This window comes from Eumetopias jubatus, unplaced genomic scaffold (genome assembly GCF_037043125.1).
Source record: "Eumetopias jubatus isolate StellerSeaLion01/CBP00866 unplaced genomic scaffold, mEumJub1_p1.0 scaffold_66, whole genome shotgun sequence".
NCBI classification, from domain to species: Eukaryota; Metazoa; Chordata; class Mammalia; order Carnivora; family Otariidae; genus Eumetopias; species Eumetopias jubatus.
In genome coordinates this window covers 69,046-91,600 of record NW_028274872.1, presented here as the reverse complement: position 1 = coordinate 91,600, position 22,555 = coordinate 69,046, and the positions used below count along the sequence as shown (strand labels likewise).

Genomic DNA, 22,555 nt, shown 5'->3' with positions numbered 1-22,555 from the left:
TTCTTCTGGCTGTACACCTATGTTATGAGACGTCTTATGCCTTACTGGGACACCATTTGTGGCTTTTCATTAAACTGATATTGACATCCCTATGTCCCAGACTCCTCCACTATGTGTGAACTGTTTTCTTTGTTGTTTTTGTAATGTCACTGAACACCACATTACATGTCACTTATGGATTCATTCACCTCTCACAAGAGATCTTTTGAAATTGTCAAAGGATTAATTTGTGCATTAGTAAGATGCATAATATATATAGTGACCACTAAGTTTGGAAAGATTGTAACCTCGATGCCATATTGTGTTTATTTGGTTCACCCTCATATTTAACAGAAGAGAGATAAAGAGCCATTTTATGACAATCAACCAAAGTAGAAGGGAACGTACTGAATGGGAGAAGATATTTGCAAATGACATATCCAATGAATGGTTAGTATCCAACATATATAAAGAGCTTATACAACTCAACACCAAAAGCCACAAATAATCCAATTTAAAAAGAGGCAGAAGAAATGAACAGACATTACTCCAAAGAAGACATCCAGATGGCCAACAGACACATGAAGAGATGCTCGACAACACTCCTCATCAGGAAAATGCAAATCGAAACAATTGGATAGGGCACCAGGGTGGCTCGGTCCGTTACCCGTCTGCCTTTGGCTCGGGTGGTGACCTTGGGGTCCTGGGATCTAGTCCCACATCGGGCTACCTGCTCAGTGGGGAGCCTGCTTCTCCCTCTCCGCCTCCCCCCACTTGTGCTCTCCTTCATTCTCAAATAAATAGGTAAAATCAGGAAATAGAAAAAAAGAACCAACGAGCTATGACCTCACACCTGTCAGAATGGCTAAAATCAAAAACACAAGAAACAACAAGTGTGGGCAAGGATGTGGAGGAAAAGGAACCCTCTTACAGTATTGGTGGGAATACAAACTGGTGTAGCCATTGTGGAAAGCAGTATGGAGGGTCCTCAAAAAGGAACGATTAAGATCCATTAATCCTACCACTGGATATTTATCCCCAAAATACAGAAACACTAATTTGCAGGAATACATGGGCCCTTTGTACAGCAGCATAGCCAAATTATGGAAAGAGCCCAGACGTCCATCAACAGATGAATGATAAAGACAACGTTGTGTGTGTGTGTGTATATATATATATATATATATACACACACACATATCTATATCTATCTATCTATCTATCTATCTATCTATCTATCTATCTGTCTATCTATCTATTTATACCATGGAATATTATTCAGCCAAAAAAAAGAATGAAATCTTGCCATTAGCAAGGACACAGATGGAGCCAGAGTGTATTCTGCTAAGTGAAATAAGTCAGTGAGAGAAAGATAAATACCCCATGATCTCACTCCTATGTGGAATTTAAGAAACAAAACATGTAAGCAAAGGAAATAGAAAAGGGAGAGAGACAAACCAGGAAAGAGACCCTTAACTATAGAGAACTAACTGATGGTTGCCGAGGGTAGGGGGGCTTGGGGGATGGGTGAGGTGATGGGGATTAAGAAGTGTACTTGTGGTAATGAGCACTGGGCAATGTATGGAAATGTTCAATCACCATGTTATATACTGGAAACTCATGGAACTGTATGCTAACTATACTGGAAAAATATTTTTTAAAAATTTGGAACAATTTTAAAAAGGTGGACCATGGCTTGCTAGATTTCTTTGAGTTGACCTCATGCCATTGACCTGTGGTTGTATTCCTGGAAGCAAACATGGGCAGTTCGAGGTCATGGGTCAATGATGGATGATGTCCACAGTAGATGTGTGCAGTGGTGTTCAGTGGCATAGAAGCTGAGGTTGAGGAGAGAGAAACAGGCAGGCAGGGGAAGTGGTGCCCTGAAGCACCTCTTCACTTCTTCAGCACAGGTTCCCCCCTAGATCTTAGGAGCCAGAGACTTAGGAGGTCGCTGTAGCACTGATAAAGGCAATTGTCCACCTTTAATGTTTGTGGGTCCTGCCCCTGGGCTCCCAAGGAAGCGATGCTTTCACATTTACCAAGGTCAAAATGAATCCACAAAACCTCAATGCATGGGCTCTATTTCACCCCAAGCACACATTGGACATCTGCTTTATGAAAGAAAAGAACCCAAAAGGAGCATTCTGGAAAAGATAAGAAAAAGGAAGACACTTCCCTGGTTCCCATAACATTAAAGCCATACAGCCCTACATGTACTAGAAATTTAAGACCGGGAAATGCAGTGACTTTCTACAATGTCTTTTGTATAAAAATTTGTCACTTTTTATGTAAAAAATATATTTTGGTATATAACCCTTTATCAAAATTTCCTTTGTCATGACACTCTCTCCTGGTAAAGATTCCCTGTCCCATGCAGCTGTACTAATCAGTGCTCAGGTAAAACTCACAACCTTTTATTTTTTTTTTGAGTTTGAGCGCCATGTGGGATGCAGAGATTACTTAAAAAGAAAATAATTGAAAAGAAGTAAAATTAAAAGAAAAATTTTAAAAATGTATATGCGTATCAGGAAATTTTATTACTCTCTGCTCTCTCACATTGATATATTTACATTGTGTTACTTACACCATTAAGAGCACCTTAATTACTGTAGCTTTACGGTGAGGTTTAAAATTTAGTAAATTTCTCCAATTTAATTCTTCAAGGTTGTCTTGGCTATTTAGGTATGTTGATTTCCAAATACATTTGAGAATTAGCTTGTAAATTTGCCCCCAAATTGCCTTCTCCAGTATGAATCAGAATAATGCTGATTTGATGTTCCAACAAATTTGAGTGGTCTAGTCCATGAATGTGATATATTTTTTCCTAATTATTTAGTATCCTTTAATTTATTTCAGCAAGAGTTTTCAGGCATCTTTGTTACATGTGTTCTCATACATTTAATGAAGGTGGACATGAATCTCCACTCTGTTTATTGAATTTCATTTCCTTTTTTTAAAAATTTCATTTTCTAAATGCTCACTGCTAGTATAGAGAAATATAGTAGATTATTACATGAATGTTGCTGAGGTATAATTTAGGTACAGTAGACGGCATCCCTTTAAAGTGTACAATTAAGGCTGTACTTTCAGAGATCATTTCTTTCTTTCTTTCTTTTAATTTTATTTTATTATGTTATGTTAATCACCATACATTACATCAATAGTTTTTGATGTAGTGTTCCATGATTCATTGTTTGCCTATAACAGCCAGTGCTCCCTTCAATGCTGCCCTCTTTAATACCCACCACCAGGCTAACCCATCCCCCCACCCCCTCCCCTCTAGAACCCTCTGTTTGTTTCTCAGAGTCCATCGTCTCTCATGGTTCGTCTCCCCCTCTGATTTCCTCCCCTTCATTTTTCCCTTCCTACTAGCTTCTCTCTCTCTTTTTTATTATTTTTTAAAATTTTTTATTGTTATGTTAATCAACATACATTACATCATTAGTTTTTCATGTAGAGTTCCATGATTCATTGTTTGTGCATAACACCCAGTGCTCCATGCAGAATGTGCCCTCTTTAATACCCATCACCAGGTAACCCATCCCCCCACCCCTCCCCTCTAGAACCCTCAGTTTGTTTCTCAGAGTCCATCTTCTCTCATGGCTTATCTCCCCCTCCGATTTCCTCCCCTTCATTTTTCCCTTCCTACTAGCTTCTCTCTCTCTCTCTTTTTTTAAACATATAATATATTATTTGTTTCAGAGGTACAGGTCTGTGATTCATCAGTCTTACACAATTCACAGCGCTCACCATAGCACATACCCTCCCCAATGCCCATCACCCAGGCACCCCATCCCTCCCACCCCCACCACTCCAGCAACCCTCAATTTGTTTCCTAAGATTAAGAATCCCTCCTATCAGTGAGGTCATAGGATACATGTCTTTCTCTGATTGACTTAATTTCACTTAGCATAATACCCTCCAGTTCATTTCTACAGTTTGTTACTAGAGAATTTTCTCTGAACGTGTAGAGGACCTGAAACCTCAAGGAGGAGGCACATTGTTCTCTCCTGAGCATGAACGTGATTTTAGGTGTTGTTTCCACAGCTGCCCATTGCCACTGATGATCGTTCTTCTCCTCCTTTGGAGGGTAAGAGAGAGAGGATGCAGTGTGAGTGCTTTCTCAACAAATAAAAATTAAAAAAGATAAACTGTACAACTAAATGCATTTTCACAGATGTACATACAATTGACACTACTGCTCCATTCAGGACACAGGGCATTTCTTCTACCTCACAGCTTCCCTTGGGTGGATCCATTGAAGTCTCTCACTGCCTTCACCCTCAGCCCCAGGCAACCACTGGCATCAAAGACGGCTTGATTTTTAACCACGTTATGGAAATGGAACTCTTTTATGCCTACATTCCTCCGTGCAGCCTAAGGATTCTTATATCTATCCATATTACTAATGGATCACCAGTTCAGAATTTTTCATTGCTAAGGAGTATTCCTCTGTATGGATATATTTGGTCTGTACATTCACCTATTCATGGCCATCTATGCAGTTTCCTGGGTTTGGCCATGGGGAATAAAGCTATGATGAATATTCATGTGCAGTTTGCTGTGTGGCCATATTGTGTAAATCCTTAGGAGAGGAATGGCCGTTCACGTGATTGGTAAATGTTTATCTGTGGTTCAGCTTTTCTCGGTGGTTGGACCATTTTTCATTCCCACAAGTGTATGAAACGTCTAGTTACTTTACATCCTCACCACATATGTTTTCGGTCTTCGTAATTTTAGCCACGGGGATGGTTGTGTAATGGTAACTCACTGTAGTATTAATTTATCTTCCCAATGGCTGAGTGTACCGTCGAAAACTGACCTCTGTGCTTCAGAGCCAAAATATAAGACGAAGACAGAGTTTGGAATATTGAGGAACAATAGCTTTATTGCTTTTCGGGGCACAGGGGGCTAGAACAGGCCAAGGCCCTCAAAAACTGTAAGTCCCCTCCCCCTGAAGGAAGGGGCGGGGGGGTGTTTTATTTTGACAGAAATTGTGTGCATGCTGCCAGCCTCCTTCATCCTGTCTTTAGGGTGGTACCAGGCTCCTGAAACAAAAGGCTTAGAAGGGAGGAGCAGAGGTTTGCAGAAGACAAGGAAAAGGTTACTTAGTTTAAGATGGAGCCTTGCAGAGACATTAGTGAATCCCTTTTGATTTATGTTCAACTTCATGCTTTTCAATGGTTTCAAGTGGAGCATCTTTTCAAGTGCTTTTTGGCCATTTGTGTATCTTCTTTTGTGAAGCATTTCTTCTTCAAGTCTTTTGACCAGTTTTCCTATTGCATTGTCTTATCAGACACAATATGTGTCAGAACATTACACTGAAAACTGCAGAGCACTACTTCCAGAAATTAAAGAACTAAATACATGGGGAGATAAAATTTGTGGTGGATTGGAAGACTCATTATGGTTAGAGGACAATTCTTCCCAAATTGATCAAAAGATCTAATACAATGCCAATCAACCTTCTAGCAGACATTTTAGTAAGTATTTCTAAGCTGATCCAAATGTTTATATGGAAATGGAAATGATCTTAAATTATCAAAGCAATGTTAAGAAGAAGGAGAAAGCGACAGACTTACATTGTCTATTCCAGAATTACTGTATAAACCTTTTGTGCAATTTAAAAGTGATTTGTCCGATTATTATTCAGTATAAGAGTTTCTGCGCATTCTCACTGCAGCTTGGAAGTTGCTTTACCCCTTTTTCACTGTAGCTACTTGATCTATACTTTAGCCAATAGTTCCAAAGTTTTTAAGTGGAGAGAGAATACTGAAGCTAGAAAGTATTTCACTTAACAGAGAGAAAGACTAATCCCTGATCATTAGGGCAAGGATGACCCTACAAGACTTAATGAACTCGCCTCTATTTTCCAGTTGGCCAAGACAAAGTGGGGAGCTACTGATACCAGCAGTTTCCTCTGCAGACCTTCATAGTGTTGACTGCTTTGGGTTTACATGGAACCTAGGTGTTGGCTGTGTCCTGAGAGGCTGAAATTGAGTTGAGGCCCAGGGTCCCTGGGTCAGGACAGGTCATCCAGCTGTTGGAAAACACGGAGGGAGACCAGGCCATCCCCAGGCAGCACTGGCCACTTCCTCCAAGGAATCCACCACCACTACACTTTTCATGACTTCTGGTTACTAGACTGAGAGGCCCACGACAATTGGGATAATGTTTTACTCATCTCTGTACTCATGACTCCTAGGACCAAACCAAGCACTGAGGAAGCTCTCAGAGACACTCCTTCATGGATCTGATAAAGGGGGTGGCAAATTTCTAATCTCAACTACATTCCTGTCCCAAATACATGCACGAATGCTCTCTGCTTTCTTCCAGGAGGCAACAAATACCCTTCCTTCCAGAGGAGCCTGCCCTACACTCTCAATGCCCCATGACACTCCCCTGTGGTGAGCTCTGGTGAAGAGGGACTGTCCTCTTGGATTCCTCTCAATGGTTCTCTCAGTAGGAAGAGATGTCTTCGGCCTAGCCCCCTCCCCCCTCCATCCTCTGCACTGCCACCATACCCCAGGTTAGGACAGCTACAACAGTTTTTAAAATGATTTTATATATTTATTTGAGAGACAGCGTGAGGGAGAAAGCAAGAGTGAGAGAGAGACAGAGAGAAAGATAGAGAACAGCTGGGGAAGGGACAGGGGGAAGCAGACTCCACTGCTGAGCAGGGAGCCACCCCCCTCAATGGGGCTTGATCCCTGGAGCCTGGGATCATGACCTGAGCTGAAGGCAGGCTCTCGATGAACTGAGCCACCCAGGGGCGCTGAGCTACAAGATTTTGTTTGCATTCTTCCTCTCACTGCTTTGACCTCCTCTGTGAAATCTTATTGATGTCAGAATTCCAAGTTCATAACAGAGACTAAGGAAAATGAAACACTCAACACACGGTCAAGACAAAGGTGTGTAAAGTCTTTGACAACCATAAATTCAGAAGAATATAATTGGTATCACTGCCTCAGAGGCAAGGGTCTCCTAACCTGGCCCTTCCTGACCTTAGGGTAGAACTCTTTGTGGTAAGAATGGACAAGTCCAACCTTTATCCAAACATCACTGATCCCTCTAAGCCCACACTTACTTGGAGAACATCGACCGTGAGGGAGCTCCAAGGTCAAAGCTAGGGGTCTGGGGCAGAACCTCATGGTCACATCGTCCACCTCTTTTTTTTTTTTTAAGATTTTCTTTATTTATTTGACAGAGAGAGACATAGCGAGAGAGGGAACACAAGCAGGGGGAGCGGGAGAGGGAGAAGCAGGCTTCCCGCCGAGCAGAGAGCCCCATGCGGGGCTCGATCCCAGGACCCTTAGATTATGACCTGAGCTGAAGGCAGACGCTTAAAGATGTAGCCACCCAGGTGCCCCTCCTCCTCCTCCTCCTCTTGGAACTGGTGCTTCCCTGCAGTACAAACCAACCCCGATCCATTCTGTGGGGCTCCTCGGGAGGTGCACAGGTTCACCGTGGACGAAGTTACTCTCCTCGTTCTCCTTGCTCAGCTCAGGCTGCTCCTTGCAGAGTTGGATGCCGCTGTATGCATTCCTCAGTTTCCCCTGATTTTTCTGGACCCAACTTGTCCTTCTTCTTACCTCCTTTGGGCAACCACCTGCTCCACCATTGCCTTGTCCTTCTTTGCGTTATTCTCATCCTCCAAACCTGCTGATTTTCTGTCTCCCAAATGCTCCCTCTGTTCTCTGTTTTCAGTGTGGGCTCAGCTCAGGCTCCTGCAAGAGACACACAGTGAAGGGACCAAGTCAGGTCTCAGCTGCAGTCCCCAGGGCTGCTTCAAAGGCACCGCAGACCCTTGTGCACTCAGAGAAACTGAGCAGGAAGGGACCGTGGAGAATTTGAATAACAACCTTATCTTACACATGAGGAAGCTGAGCGCAGAGAGATGAAGAGATTTTCCCAAACTCCTTCAGCACTTGATGGCAGCACGGCCCCCACACAGGACTTGGCTGCGAGCTTCCCTGTGGAGTCTCCTAACGTACCCTCTGGGAAGGCACATCTGAATTTCAGGGGACACTTAAATTAGAAGTTCAACTTAAAAATAAATACTTTTTAGGAGACTTTGGATCAAATGTAGATATTTCCACTGTTAAAAATACCAGAAATTCCTTCCTGGGGACAAATCTTTTTCCCAGGTATATAATTCTGTTACTTCTTTCCTTTACAAATCATTGGCTAAGATATTAGGATCACAAAAAAGGTATGCAGGGAAGGAGAAGTTCCTCTGTTACCTGTCCTGGTCTCCCAGCTTAAGTAAGAATTAAGTTTCACTGAGACATTGAATACGCATGGAGAACGGATATTGAAATGGAGACCCTTAAAGAAAATATAAAGTATTAAGGCAGACAGTTTTTATGCATTTTAGACAAGGAGAAAATACATTTCTCAGGGATTTGGGGGAGTTTTAATTTAGAGAGTGTCTAGACCGAATTTAGAAACCCTGGTGAGAAGGATGTCTTTTTACTTCTTAGTACAGGGGGTGCCTTTTTCATATGGGAGATTGGTTTCCTGCTTTCAGGGAGACAGAGGAGGGTTTGAGTGTCCTGGTACCAGTTTCTTTTTGGGTAGCTTCAATTCAAAATAATCAATATTGTCGACCTCAGAGAGTCGGGGACCTGGGGTGGCGAAGGAACTGAGAAAAAGAGACTACCGCGGCGCCTGGGTGGCTCAGTTGGTTAAGCGGCTGCCTTCCGCTCAGGTCATGATCCTGGATTCCAGGGATCGAGTCCCGCATCGGGCTCCCTGCTCAGCAGGGAGTCTGCTTCTCCCTCTGACCCTCCCCCCCTCATGCTCTCTCTCTCTCTATCTCATTCTCTCTCTCAAATAAATAAATAAAATCTTTTAAAAAAAGAAAAAGAGACGACAGTATAGCGAGGCACAGGGGACCCCAAGCAAACAGCCCGAGGTCCTGAGGTTTATTTTCCATAATCTAATATACCTTCTACAGTGATATAGTACTATAATGATTTACAGCAGGGGCTTAGCAAGGCGCATCTTCCACGTACACAGGGTTAGTCAAGTGAAGCAATGGCAGTGGAGAAGGAATAAAGAAATCTGCAACTGGCTGTGATCAATTAATTGTAAACAGCATTGTACTCGGTCTTTAACACAGGATAAGAAAACAAAAAAGGGAATGCACAGTGTGCTGTTTACAGCTGGCTTCCTATCTACAAAACATCTTCTGCTGTGTACTTTAGATCAGACCACACACATCCCAAGGGCATTTCACTCTGATCCTTTCAGGTTATTTTTAACCCTGCAATCTCGAGTTTTCTCAGAGATCTTGGAGTCTGAATGAACATGCACCAGTGGTCGTTGTGGCATTCTGTTTCCCCCAAATATGCCATTGTGGTACATTTTGGGCAATCTGACCTTGGCGCCTATGGGTACTATGGTTTCTCTCCGCCTTGCTCATTACTCAGTGCCTATTTCAGAGAGAAGGCTAAACATATCATTCTTAGAAATACCAAGGTGGCTCTCTCGGTTCAGCGTCTGACTCTTGATTTCAGCTCAGGTCATGATCTCAGGGTCATGCGATTGAGCCCCAGTTTAGTCTTCATGCTCAGTGCAGTCAGCTTGGGATTCTTTCTTCCTCTCCGTCTGCCCATCACCCCTGCTCTAAATAAATAAATAATATTTAAAAAAGAAATACAAAATAAATCCCATGACCTTATGTGAAACTAATACAATGCCTATGTTAAGTGGACCAGATTAGTTTAAAAATTATTTTAAAACGCACCTGGGTGGCTCAGTTGTTTAAGTGTCAGTCTTTGGCTCAGGTCAGAATCCCGGGGTCCTGGGATAAGCCCGTATGTCCAGCTCCCTGTTCAGTGGTGAGTCAGCTTCTCTCTGTTCCTCTTCCACTACCCCCACCACCGCTCCTGATATCTCAAGTACTCTCTCTCAAATAAGTAAATTAAAAAAATTTAAAAAGAAATGCAATGGTCCTCTCTGGAATCAACCCACACATAAGTATGCTTTCTTTTTGCTGCACCCCAGTCCCCCTTTCTCTTTATTACCTATCTGACCTACATCCTTCCCCCAGCGATGGAGACAGCTCAGATGCACTGCTTCACCTGGTGGTGGGGCCAAAGAGAAGTGCGCACATGGTTAGAATGGGCTGCCTTGAGAGTCAGCCGAAACGTAGCTACAGGCAGTTAGAAACAAGCCTAAAGTACCATTAGGAATAAGCACTACAACATTTAGCGGTACAGATTTTAGGTGTGGTATTGATATCACCTTCCTTGTACAAATGTGTTTAGACTCAAGCATGAGACTATGGGATCAGACAAAATGAAAGAAAACTGTGTCAAGTGTGAAGATACTAAGTTACCAAAGTTATTCTGAGTTGTATAATTAGTTTGTCCCTTAGCCCCTCATTTCCACCTGCAGAACCTAGAAGACGTGCAACAGAGTCTCCACTTGCCATCAAAGTCAATCTGAGGACACAATAATTTAAACTGTTAACCCAAACTTTCCATTTTTTCTTAACCTGTGTTGAATACCAGGCATTTCGATTGCCCATTCCCATTTCCAGGGAGACTGCAGTGAGGACGGAGAATAATGTGGTGCATCCAGGTAACAGTCTGTTTCTTGGTCCGCTTCTGTGCTCAGCATGTCAACTTTTGTCTGCCAGTGGACCTCTAACCACACAGGGGAAACCCAACAAATATTAAAAGTGTAGGTTCTCTAGGTTAATCTACATTTAGGATTCTGTAGTGCTCAGAATGGCTCTTGAACTGCAAGGACCAAGGTAGATGCCCCCTCCTTACCTTAGGGGGAGTAATTCTGATTCCTGAAGCATGCACCTCTTCGTTTTCTATTTATTATTATTTTTTTTAAATTTCAGCTAGGCTCCATCACCTACGTGGGACTCTAATGCATGACCCTGAGATGAAAGTTGCACGCTCTACTGACCGAGGCAGCATGCGTCCCCCCAGCACCTTTGATGCAGGCAAATACCATGATTTTCATGTTGGAAAAATACTGCAAACTGTGGGACATGCCTTCAATCCGCTCCACTCCTTCTGGGCATGTTTCCTGAGTTCCGACTGTGTGCGAGTCCTCTTTCCCACCCACCCATAGAAGGGCATATACATGGAAAATGTGCCCATCCATAGAAGACCCTCTAGGATCCCAACCCAGATCCGCTGGGATCCCTGGGGTCTTTTCTGTGTTATGCTCTCCTGCTCTCAGTGTGTTTCTGCCTCTAAAGGCACCTGTGAGCAGGACTGCCCTGGGGCTCCTGGAGCTCCTTTGTACCCAGTCCCAGAGAACGGGGAGGACGTGCCGTATATGACCACAGCCCCTTGTATCTCCCCTCCCCAAAGGCACTCAGCCTTTCACTAACAGGTGCAGCAGGGTGAAATCTCCATTCCTGGTCCAGGGGAGACTAACTCTGAAACACAAGTGTCCCCTAGGCTCTCCTAAACCTGTCAGGACAAAGCTCCCCCACAGCTGTTGCTGGAAATCACAACTTACACAGCAATGAACTCAAAATGGTCACAGATCTAAGTATAAGAGCCAAAACTATTGTGCAAGAGGACTACATGGGAGAAAATGGTCAGGAATTCACAGTAAGCAAAGAGTTCTAAGTCACTACGGCAAGAGCACGATACGTAAGAGAAAATTGAAGATGAAGAAGTTTTTTGCATCAAACATTGCCACTGAGAAAAGGAACAGAGAAGCCACTGATTAGGAGAAAATATTTGTGGATTAAATACCCAATGGGGACTCACGTTCACGAGAGACAAGAGGACTTTGAACTCACTCAATGGGCAGAAGCAACACACTCGTTTAAGCCAGTATAAGAGTCGAATACACATGTACCAAAGGAGACACATAAAAAGGTATTCAATGTTATTAGTAATATGTTATTAGTTCTCAAAGAAATGCAAGGAAAACCAGGTACCATTTTACACCAACTAGTGCGCTTACGTCCCAAAGACGATACCAAGTGTTGCTGAGGATGAGCAGAAACTGGACCCTCCTATATTGCTGGTCGCAACGTAAAATATAACAGCTCCTGCAGAAGCCACTTTGAGAGTTCTTAAGAGCTCAGCACAAGCTTGCCATAGGACCCAGCCATTCCACAACTAGGAATCTATCTGAGAGAATAAAAACATATGTCCGCTCAAGTCTCGGTCAGAAATGTTCTGGGCAGCGTTATTCACAATGGGCAAAAACTGACAGCAACACAAAGGGCCATCGGCTGGTGAATGGACAAACCAAATGTTTCCTATGTGTACCATGGCATCTATTCCGCAACAAAAGGCACAGAAATCTGATCCAAGCTACAGCAGGGAGGAACCTCAAAAGGATGCTAAGTGAAAGAAGCCAGTCACCAAGAACTACAGACCGTCTCATTCGGCTTATGTAAAATGTGCAGAAAGGAGCAATGCACAGAGACAGAGAGCAAATCAGTGCTGCTTGGGGCTGGAGGAGGGAGCGGAGACTGTCTGCAGAGGGGCTGGAGGGAGTGTGGGAAGGTGAAGGAAGCCTCTGAAACAAACTAGGGCACTAGCTGAACAACTCTGTCATTGTTGACAATGGGTGAAATTTATTCTATGTCAATTTCACCTAAAAAAAAAAGAAAGAAGGTGACCTTCGCACATCAGTGGGTCCTGGGGTCCCCAGGCAAACACTGCCTGGTGAGGGGCCACATCCTGGAGTCCCAGCAGGTGGTGGCTCAGAGCCTGGTTTCTGACCTCCCAGCTGGAGTCAGGGGTTCAGTGCCTGTGCCTTCAGCCTCAGGCCCTGGCAGTTCCCCTGGAATCCACCAGGCGGCAGACTACTTAAGGGAACAGACCTTCAGGTGGCCCAAGGACACCAGGGGGAAGCAAGCAAAGATAGGGCACCAGCTGGCTGGAGATTCCTAGAGGAAGTGAAGGCTGCAGGACCCATGGAAGCTGCTGGCAAGATCTGGATGGATCTTAGGTAGGCTTGGTCCCCTGGGTGGGCTCTAAGCACTAAGCTTTAGGTTAACATCCAAAGGTTCCCTTTGATGCTCCCTCCTGCAGTGGCACTGAGGCTCCCCCCGTGGAAGCTCAGCATAGGGAAAAGAACCTGTGCTGCTATTCACCTTCTTCTGAGTCGAAATGGAACACTTGGGCTGCGTTTAGGGGAATCTGCCCTTTTCTGGCCCTCTATGTAGGGCCAGCTCCTGGGTGCTGAACCATCCCTGCAGGAGGCTAGAAGAGGCACTCTGGTCCTTCACATTGGAGCTGGGCTTGCAAAGAAGGGTTCCTGCTAATCCATATTTCCCTGGCCCTGGCTGAGCATCCTGGTCCAAGATCAGGGGCTGCAGTGGCCTAAAATAGGGACTTCCTACATGTCACTGCTCCTCTCTGGAAAGTCCAAAGGCGGCCCATGGTAGTGGTGGGGGGAGGGGAGGGCATAGAAACCTATACTCTGTCAAAACATCATCCACAGTGAAGATTTAAAAACAATGTTAGAGGACAGATCTCATATTATGTAGTCGGTGGTGCAGTAACAGCTCTGCGAGGTGAAAGAGGGTAGCTACGCTAGTAGTCAGCCTAACATAATTTATAGAGTCGTCCAATCCCTGTGTTGCCATGTGAAACTGATCTCACATGGGGAATCAGTTATGACTCAATTGTTTAAAAACCTGAAGGTGAGGGGAAAACATTTGAACACGAAGCAATAAAACTATAGTTGACTGGGGAACAACATGGCTTTGAATTTTAGTGAACAATGTCGGTCCACTCATGGGTTGATTATTTTTTTTTTTTTACAAATACAGTCTAGTACAAATGTAGAAATACATTTTCTCTTCCTTATGATTTTCTCAATGATATTTTCACTCTAACTCACTGTATCAAAAGAATAAAGTACATAATTCAAGTAACACACAAAATATGTATTAATCAACCATTTTTGTTATCTGTAAGACTTCAGTAGGCTATTAGTAGCTATGTTTTCTGGGACTCAAATGTTATACAAAGATTTTCAATTGTGGGACTCTGTACCCCTAACCCCCAGGTTCTTCAAGGGACAATTTGTATCTGGATTTGCAAATGACATACTCCTGTATACAGAAAAATACCAAATACACACACACAGAAACCACGACTATTAGAGTCCATAACCTATTTCAGCAGAGTTGCAGCGTACAAGGCAGACAAATCAGGTGTTTCTATAACCTAGGAATGGACACCGGGAAAGTCAATTAAGAAAACGATTCCATGGACAACAGCACCCACCCGAATGGTATCGAAGAATAATTGAGTCAAGGAGGCACAAAACCTGTACACTGAAAACTACACAATATTGCTGCAAGAGATTAAGGAAGACCTCAACAAGTGGAAAGACATCCTGTGTTCATGGATTGGAATGGTTAAGGTGGTTCAGAAGGCAACAGCAGGATCTGCAGATTCTTTTGGATTCCTATTGAACGTTTTTCTTCTGCCTTCCCTAATCACCATCAGCCCCTTGCAGTACATTTCCTTTCAGACATTGTGGTTTTCATCTCTTCATGTGAGATTGGGTCCTTTTTTTTTTTTTTTTTAACATTTTCCATGTATCTGCTGAATGTTTTCACCAATGGGATGCAGTTAGAACAAATGCTTTCTTGTGCTCTGGTGATTCCCATCTTGCTGTCAGCTCTGGGTCATTTTCAGATGAGTGATCCATCTCTTCAGGAGGGCTCATTTCCCCCCTTTGTCTGCATACCTCAAACTGTTGGATGGAACGCCAGACACTGTGAATGTTACCTTGCTGTTTGCTGGATATTTTTGTGTTTTCTATAATATTGAGCTTTGTTCAGGGATGCACTGAAGTTACTTGGAAACATTTCTGCTGTTGCTTCAATGCATAGTTCAGTGGCCCAGAGCAGGGCTCCGTGGAGGACTCACCATGAGTTCCAGGTACTGTAGCAAGCCCTCCCCCTGTCTTCCACCCTATTCCTCACAAATTAAGAGGGTTACTTTTGCTTAGTCTATCTGTTGGACACAGGCACTATTCCCAGCACCGTGTGAGCACCAGGCCCTGTGCAAAGGATTACCCCCTGACTTGCTGTCCATGCCTCCCCAGGGCCCCTCCACAGCTCTGGCTAGGTGACTTCCTGCAGCTCTGTCCTCCCTGAGACTCAGTCCTGGGTTCTCTCAGATCAGTGTCCTCCATTCCAGGAGCTCCATGGGGCTCCTATTCAAGTTCCCCTCCCCCCAGTGCCTTGCTTGGAAACTCTCTAGAGCCAGTACCTCTGAGCAGCTCTAGGGCTCTGCTCACCATTGTGTTGCCATGTGTCCGGGATGGCTGTCCCCTTTGCCTGATGCCCAGGATCTTGGAAATCTCCACTTCGCGCATCTTGTGTGACGCTGTTGCTCTTTTGTTTAATTGTTTCTGGCAGAAGAGTAACCCGTTGCTGAGTCCCAGTTGGTGTGGCTCCCCTAAGTGAAAATCAAAGTTGGAAGACCCTCAGTTGTAGATTCTGAATAGAGGCCTTTAGGGAGTAGAGAAAAAAACACCAGCTCTGGTGAAAGCCTGAAGCCAGAAACCCCTTCAAGCTCAGTTTGACAAAGCAATGCAGGTACATCAGTAGGGACAGTTTTGGCTTGAGCCCAAGAGCTGCAGAAGGCCCACGGCCCTTTGTCCTAGAGCTAACCTGCTGTTTGGGAAAGGTCTGTGGTGCCAAACCCAGCGGGTTCTTTGTGAGTAGACAGAGGTGCCTCTTTAAAAGCCTGTCAGGGGGCATCTGGCTGGCTCAGTCAGGAGAGCAGGGGAGTCTCCATCTGGCTTCATGAGCCCTATCCCTACTTTGGGTGTAGGGATTACTTCAACAAATAAACTTACAATAAATAAACAGTACATCAAGCCGGACCCTCTCTAGTCTCGGAAGGGTCCTCTGGAGCAAGGCTATACTAGGTAGGCTACCAAGTGGCCTAATCAAGGATACGGAGTCTGGGGATTGGGTGAGGCTTTGCAGGGTGCCTGGGGGGATAGGTGGGGAGGGGAGGGAGGAAGGAGAAGGGATGCAAACCCCTGTTCCCTGGGGAATGAAAAGAAAGCACCTTTGCTGGATCAGGGACTGCAAACCACATACTGAAATATAAGCAGAGAAATTGCTCTGCGAAAAACAGAAAAAACCCCGACAGCCAAGGTGGGATGTATGACCAGTGGACAGAAACTGTCCTGCATGCTTTTGATTGAGAAACAGCCAAACCCAGATTCTCAAGAAAGCAGCCCTTAAAAGCAGAGGTGTTTTCTTCAGGGTCCTGGTGTCCCCTGAGTGAGCTTCCTCTTCAGCCCATGTCATCAGCCAAAGTCATGGAAAAGACAAAACAAACAAACAGAAAAATGAATAAGAAAACAAAGGCTATTCTTAAACAACCAACAACAGGTGAAAGAGCAAAAGCAGCCCCCCACTGCCACTGCCACAAATAATGCAGAGGAGTTGTCCATACTCGGGGAAATCGCGGGGGTCAGCATGTCCCTGGTATGATGGAAGGGCCTCCCCTGGGAAAACCACCTGCTTGATCCCGGCGTCTCCCCTGCCGGGTAAGTGTGACTCGCTCCGCCTCCGCCCCACACCAGTCTCACCCGCCTTCCACCGGACACACAGGCTCACTCGCCTAGGCGCACCCCAACACCCTCGGCACCCACTCCTGTCGCAAGCATCCTCACCCTCCACACGACGCTTCCGAATAGGATGGACGCAACAGCGCTGCTACCTCCTCAGCCCCGCGAATTCTAAGTTGCAGAACCCCACCGCCGTGTTGCCTGGTTTGCATCAGACAAGCCCAGTCCCTGAAGTCAAGGGCTTCGCCTCAGTCCCCAACCCCACCCCATCTCCCGGCCCCCCAGCTCCCCTCCCAACTTGGATTTCAGTACTGGTGTTCCTCCTTCTCCTCCTCCAGTCCCCCTTCCCCTTCGCCCTTCCCGTGCCCTGGCTTCCTTCCTCACCTGCCCAGTCTCCTCTGTCTCCTGAATTGGTTACCACTCTTTCCTCTCCCTGCAGCTATGGCCCCCCAAACCCTACACAACCCCCCCACCCAGCCCAGGGAAGGCTGTGCCAGCCAGAGAGAAACATGAGGGAGGACTTTCCAACAGCCCACGAAGAGCAGATACAACTCTGTCTCTTGCTCTCTCTAGCTCTCTCTCTCTTTCTCTTCAGACCCTGGTTGGAGGACACCGAGTGCCATGGCTGCACCTGTACAGTTCAAACCAGTCCCCACAGCCTCCCCCAGGCCTGGACACTGCGGGGGGGAGGGGAGGACCAAAAGTCCGCAACCCCTGGGCCCTCGGGCTGACACCAGCCCACAACACTCCACACGCTGAACACATCCCAGGGCCTGCTTCTTCCCCAGGCGGGCTCCTAGGACAGGGACGGCGCGCCCCCTCGTGGCCGCGCGGGGAGGCGCCCAAGGATCCCGCTGTTGAGGGCAGGGCCAAAGGGGACCACTGCTTCTGCTCCCTTAGACCAGGCTCAGAGTTCTCAGCAGGGGGTTAGTGGGGTCCCAGGCTCCCCACTCTGCCACCGCCTGCCCTCCCTCCACCGCTGGGCGCTTCCCCCTGGAGGGGATTTCTGCAGTCAGGTCGGCCTTTGGAGGGAAAATAGCCAGGTCTGGAAAACTAAACAGACTACTTTGAAGAGATTTGGGCAATTGTATGGTCATGGATGGAGCGCCCTAGGGTTCTGATTTGCCTTGTCTTGATTGCGCCTTGAGGTAGCGGTTTACTTTTCCCGGAATGTTTAAATTAGAAAAGATTGGAGGGTGGAGAGGGGGCGTCCAACTTTAGTTGTCACCTGAGATCAATAGTGTGCTGCTGGGTAGAATAATGCCCCCTCCCTAGGAGCTGCCCAGACTAATGCCAGGAAACTGTGCACATGTTCCATCCTGCAGCAAAAGGGACCCTGCACAGGTGCTTATGTTAAGGACCTTGAGATGGGGAGATGATCCTGGATTATCCAGGCGGCGCCCTGCAATGACAAGGGGGTCTTAAAACACAAAGAGGCAGAGAAGAGGTCAGAAGGAGGCTGTGTGAGGAGGACTCTGCCTGCTGGGGCTGGGGCTGGGGCTGAGCATGGAGGAGGGGCCTCTAGGAGCTGGAACAGGCAAAGAGACACACTGCCTGCTTAACCTAAAAAATAGAAAGCGCCAGGTATTTTACCAGCCAAATTGGGATTCCTGGGGAATAAAAGGGAAAGGTGATGTGGGACAAACCAGCTGGTCTGAGGAAAGTCACCTAACCAGAGCTGTGCAGGGTCCCTGGTGTGGCTTGCAGTGAGGTCCTGCTCAGGGCCTCCATGGGAGGAAAGGCCAGCAAGTCAGGGGGCAATCATTTGAAAGCAGTAGAGGGAACAGGGCCTGGAGCTCTCCCAGGCAAAATGACCCCTAATCAGGAGCCAGATCCGTCATCGGAAAATAATCCAGAGCTGACACATGTGAGAACCGCCAGAGAAGGATATGAAAGCTTTTAGTATAAGTTTTCCATCAGTTGTAAATGTTAAACCGAGAATTAGAAAATATAAACAACACCCTCTCTATCTTTAAGAGATGAAAACTACAACGTCTGAAAGGAAATATACTACAAGGTATTGACAGAATTTAGAAAATGCAGAAGAAAAATTTTTGATAGAATTGTATTGACTCTGTAGATCTATTTGCGTAGTATTGCCATATGAACTATATTAAATCTTCCAATGCATGCATACAGTTGTTTTTTTTCCCCCATTTGGTCTTTCATCTCTCGCAGAACCATTGCTTCTTATGCTTTTCAGTGAACAAGTCTTGCTCTCCTTGAATGAATTTACACCTGACACTTTTACTGTGTTGTGTGCCATTGTAAATAGAATTGCTTTCTAAATTTCCTTCTCAGATTGTTCATTGCTAGTGCATAGAAACACAACTGATTTTGTATATATGGTACCCTGCAACTTTACGGAATGAGTCTATGGACTCTAATATTTTTGTGTGTGGATGATTTGAGGTTTTTCTATCTTTAGGAGCATGTCCTCTGTAAATAGAGATACAGGTTGACCCTTGACCAATGCGGAGTAAGGATGGTGACTCTCAAGATCAAAAACCTGTGTATAGAGGCGCCGTGAGGGGCGGTAGCAGCGGCGGTGGTGGTGATAGTGGCGGTAGCTGTGAGGGGGTTCCAGGAAGATGGTGCTGATTAAGGAATTCTGTGTGGTTTTGCCATGTTCTGTTCAGGAGCAAAGTTCCTGCATTCGTCAGGATGATTGCTCCGGAGGGCTCCTTGGTGTTTCACGAGAAAGCCTGGAACGCATACCCCTACTGTAGAACAAACCATTATGCCTCAGTTGTAACGAATGTATATATGAAAGATGATTTCTTCATTAAAATTGAAACATGGCACAAACCAGACTTGGGAACATTAGAAAATGTACACGGTTTAGATCCGAACACATGGAAAACTGTTGAAATTGTCCGCATAGATATTGCAGATCGAAGTCAAGTTGAACCAGCAGACTACAAAGCTGATGAAGACCCAGCATTATTCCAGTCAGTCAAGACCAAGAGAGGGCCTTTGGGACCCAACTGGAAGAAGGAGCTGGCAAACAACTCTGACTGTCCTCAGATGTGTGCCTACAAGCTGGTGACCATCAAATTCAAGTGGTGGGGACTGCAAAGCAAAGGAAAACTTCATTCAGAAGCAAGAGAAAAGGATATTTACAAAGTTCATCGCCAGCTTTTTTGTTGGATTGACAAGTGGAATGATCTGACAATGGAAGACATTAGGAGAATGGAGGATGAAACTCAGAAAGAACTAGAAACAATGCGTAAGAAGGGTTCCGTCCGAGGGACGTCGGCTGCTGATGTCTAGATGAGTCCCGTGTAGGGTCAGAGACAATATCAAACTGTTTATGTAATCAAGGTCAAGTGAGGGGAACAAGTGCAGCCAGTGATGAGTGAAGAAGGATCTGACCAGTATCTGGCAGTGCTGACGTTTCCCAGATGTGTGCTTGTGATGACATACTCACAGGTTCCCAACCACGTGTGTGTGTGTGTGTGTGTGTGTGTGTGTGTGTGTGTGTCTGTCTGTGGCTGCATATAAAACGCATGTAGAGCTACAGATCAAGATACACACACTTGTGTATATATGTACATACAAACATACTGAAAGGTTTAGTACAATTTCTCCAAAGTACTGTACCTATCTTCAAGAATGCAAAAGAAAATATTTTCAATATATATACCTGGAACAGATTTTAATAATTATCAGAGTAATACCATTGATGGACAAATTGACTGCAATGTAATACTAGCTGGTATGTTTCATAAATGTCAAATTGTGGACCAATATATTTAGCCTTTTATAACTTTTCTGTTCTTTTAAATCTTCCTGTTCTTTTAAATCTTACAAATTCTTATTTTAGTCCCATAAGCAACAGACTCCCACAGAAAAATTTATTCAAAATCTTTTGGTATTCCAGTGAATCTGGAATGTGAACTCTGAATGTATTTATAATGATTTATTTCTGGATGGTTATTATCTTAAATTCAAATTGGACACTGTCTATTAGTAAGGAGTATAGTTACCAGCCAATTTTTACCTGTTTGCCCTGAGGGAAAAAATCCTTTAAAAAAAAATTCTGGTTTTTATTGGATTTTTGTATTTTAAATTTCAATATTTTTCTACATCAAACCTAGCAAAAATGGAGATGATGGTTTGTGATTTATAATAAGCACTATACAATTTTCAGGCTACTCTTAGGCAAACAAAGAAATTGATGAAGAAATGAATAGCATCGTAGGCTGTAGGAAACTTTCCGGAAGTCGAGCACTTCCATGGAGTCTTGTTTCTGAAATGACTGTTTTCTGAAATTAGAGCTTGGAAACTATGCAAATGATCTAGATTCCTCACAGCTGACAGGCTAGAATACAGATAGTGGTGATGGTTTTGTTTTTGTTTTGTGCTTTTCATATTGAAATACACCCCAAGGGGGAGAAGCTGCCTTTGAGATAGTGGAATTTCAGAGGCAGCACAGGCTGATCTCCTTGCCTGGGAGGCCCTGCTGAGAGGCCAGTGCTCCACCGCCCATGGGGAGGACACCACTGGAACCTGTCACGAGTGAGCATCAGGAACGTGCTGTTAGCAGCTGCTGCCACCTTGTCCTCCTCCTCCTCCTTCTTTAAGAAAGGCACCATAGCTAGGTAAGATTTTTATCAGCTCTCTCTGTCCAAATCCAGGTTTTCTCCTGTCAGTCCTGGAAGCTTGACCAGAATGATATTGTTGGAGCCTTCCGGTCACAAACTATCTCCTTTAATCTCGTCCTTCCTGCAACACGCTGGCTCCTGTAGTCCTATCACGTTTGTAATCTGACTTGCTGACAGTCCTGCCCACCCTGCTCCTCGTTTTCCCACACGCCATGTCCCCACTGAGGTGGTGGCAGTGATTCGGACGAAGGTGTTGAGGATCACTGCCGCACCGCGATGCCCTCTTAGCCTTGGCTCCGAACCCCACGTCGAATATGTCCTCCGTGTACTCAGGATCAAGACTGATGTTTACTCTCTGGGCAGTGTTATAAGACAGGTGTTGTCAAAGCATAATCATTGTCTGCAAAATGTTTGCTGCAAGGAAGATTATTGCTAATTTTGTGAAATAAAGAGTCTCACTCTCTCCTTTTAATGGACTAAACTCTCACTGGCATCTGTAGCTTCGTTGGGAGTTTGGGCGCACATGGAAATCCATGCTCAGCGCACGGATTCTAATGTTTTCCTAACAACTGTGGAGATTTGAGGGAATGCGTGGTGAATGTAAAATACCTAGTTTACTTGGCAGTCTCTTGTGTAAATTACAGTAAAACAAAGTAAATGAAATTGAAACAAAAAATAAATTTGATCACAAAATGCCAAAAAAAAAAAAAAAAAAAACCTGTGTATAACTTTTGACTCCCGAAAACTTAACTACTAATAGCCACTTGTTGACTGGAAGCCTGACTGATAAGATAAAGATGACTAACCCATATTTTGCAAGTTATATGTATTCTACACTGTATACTTCTAATAAAGTAAGTTAGATAAATGAAAATGTTATTAAGAAAATCATTCGGAAGAGAACATATATTTAGAGTAGTATACTGTGTTTATAGAAAAATGCACGTAGAATTGTACATGTGCTGTTCCAACCTGTGTTGTACAAGGTCAACCCTAGTTTTATTTCTTCCTTCCCCCACTCTTTTTTCTCACTTTCAGTTTTGAATAGTATTTTGGCCGAGGATCGAATTCCATGCCTAGAGAGGGATTCTTGAGTCTCCTCTTGATTAGAACGAACTTTTCAAGTTCATCCCTGACATTAAATCTAAATTAGACCTGCTTTGGGGCTTGGAAATGGAGGGAAAAATCACCCTCCTTTCTTCTCACTGCATTTTAGACTTCCTCCTCAAAATGAATGTCAGGGGGCACCTGGGTGGCTCAGTCGTTAAGCTTCTGCTTTCCGCTCAGGTCGTGATACTGGGGTCCTGGGATGGAGCCCCGCGTCAGCAGAAAGCCTGCTACTCCCTCTCCCACACCCTCTGTTTGTGTTCCCTCTCTCATCGTGTCTCTCTCTGTCAAATAAAAAAATAAAATCTTAA

General features: G+C 44.8%; 2 non-coding genes across 2 annotated transcripts; one reads left to right on the top strand and one right to left on the bottom strand.

The window, feature by feature from the left end:
* The first annotated feature begins 3,889 nt into the window (after positions 1–3,889).
* Positions 3,890–4,102, top strand: LOC148161772 (small nucleolar RNA U3). The gene has a single exon (XR_015767360.1). It is a non-coding gene; the product is annotated as a small nucleolar RNA U3 (small nucleolar RNA).
* A 12,252-nt stretch (positions 4,103–16,354) lies between these two features.
* On the bottom strand, positions 16,355–16,517 carry LOC148161771 (U1 spliceosomal RNA). The gene has a single exon (XR_015767355.1). It is a non-coding gene; the product is annotated as a U1 spliceosomal RNA (small nuclear RNA).
* Positions 16,518–22,555: the final 6,038 nt, after the last annotated feature.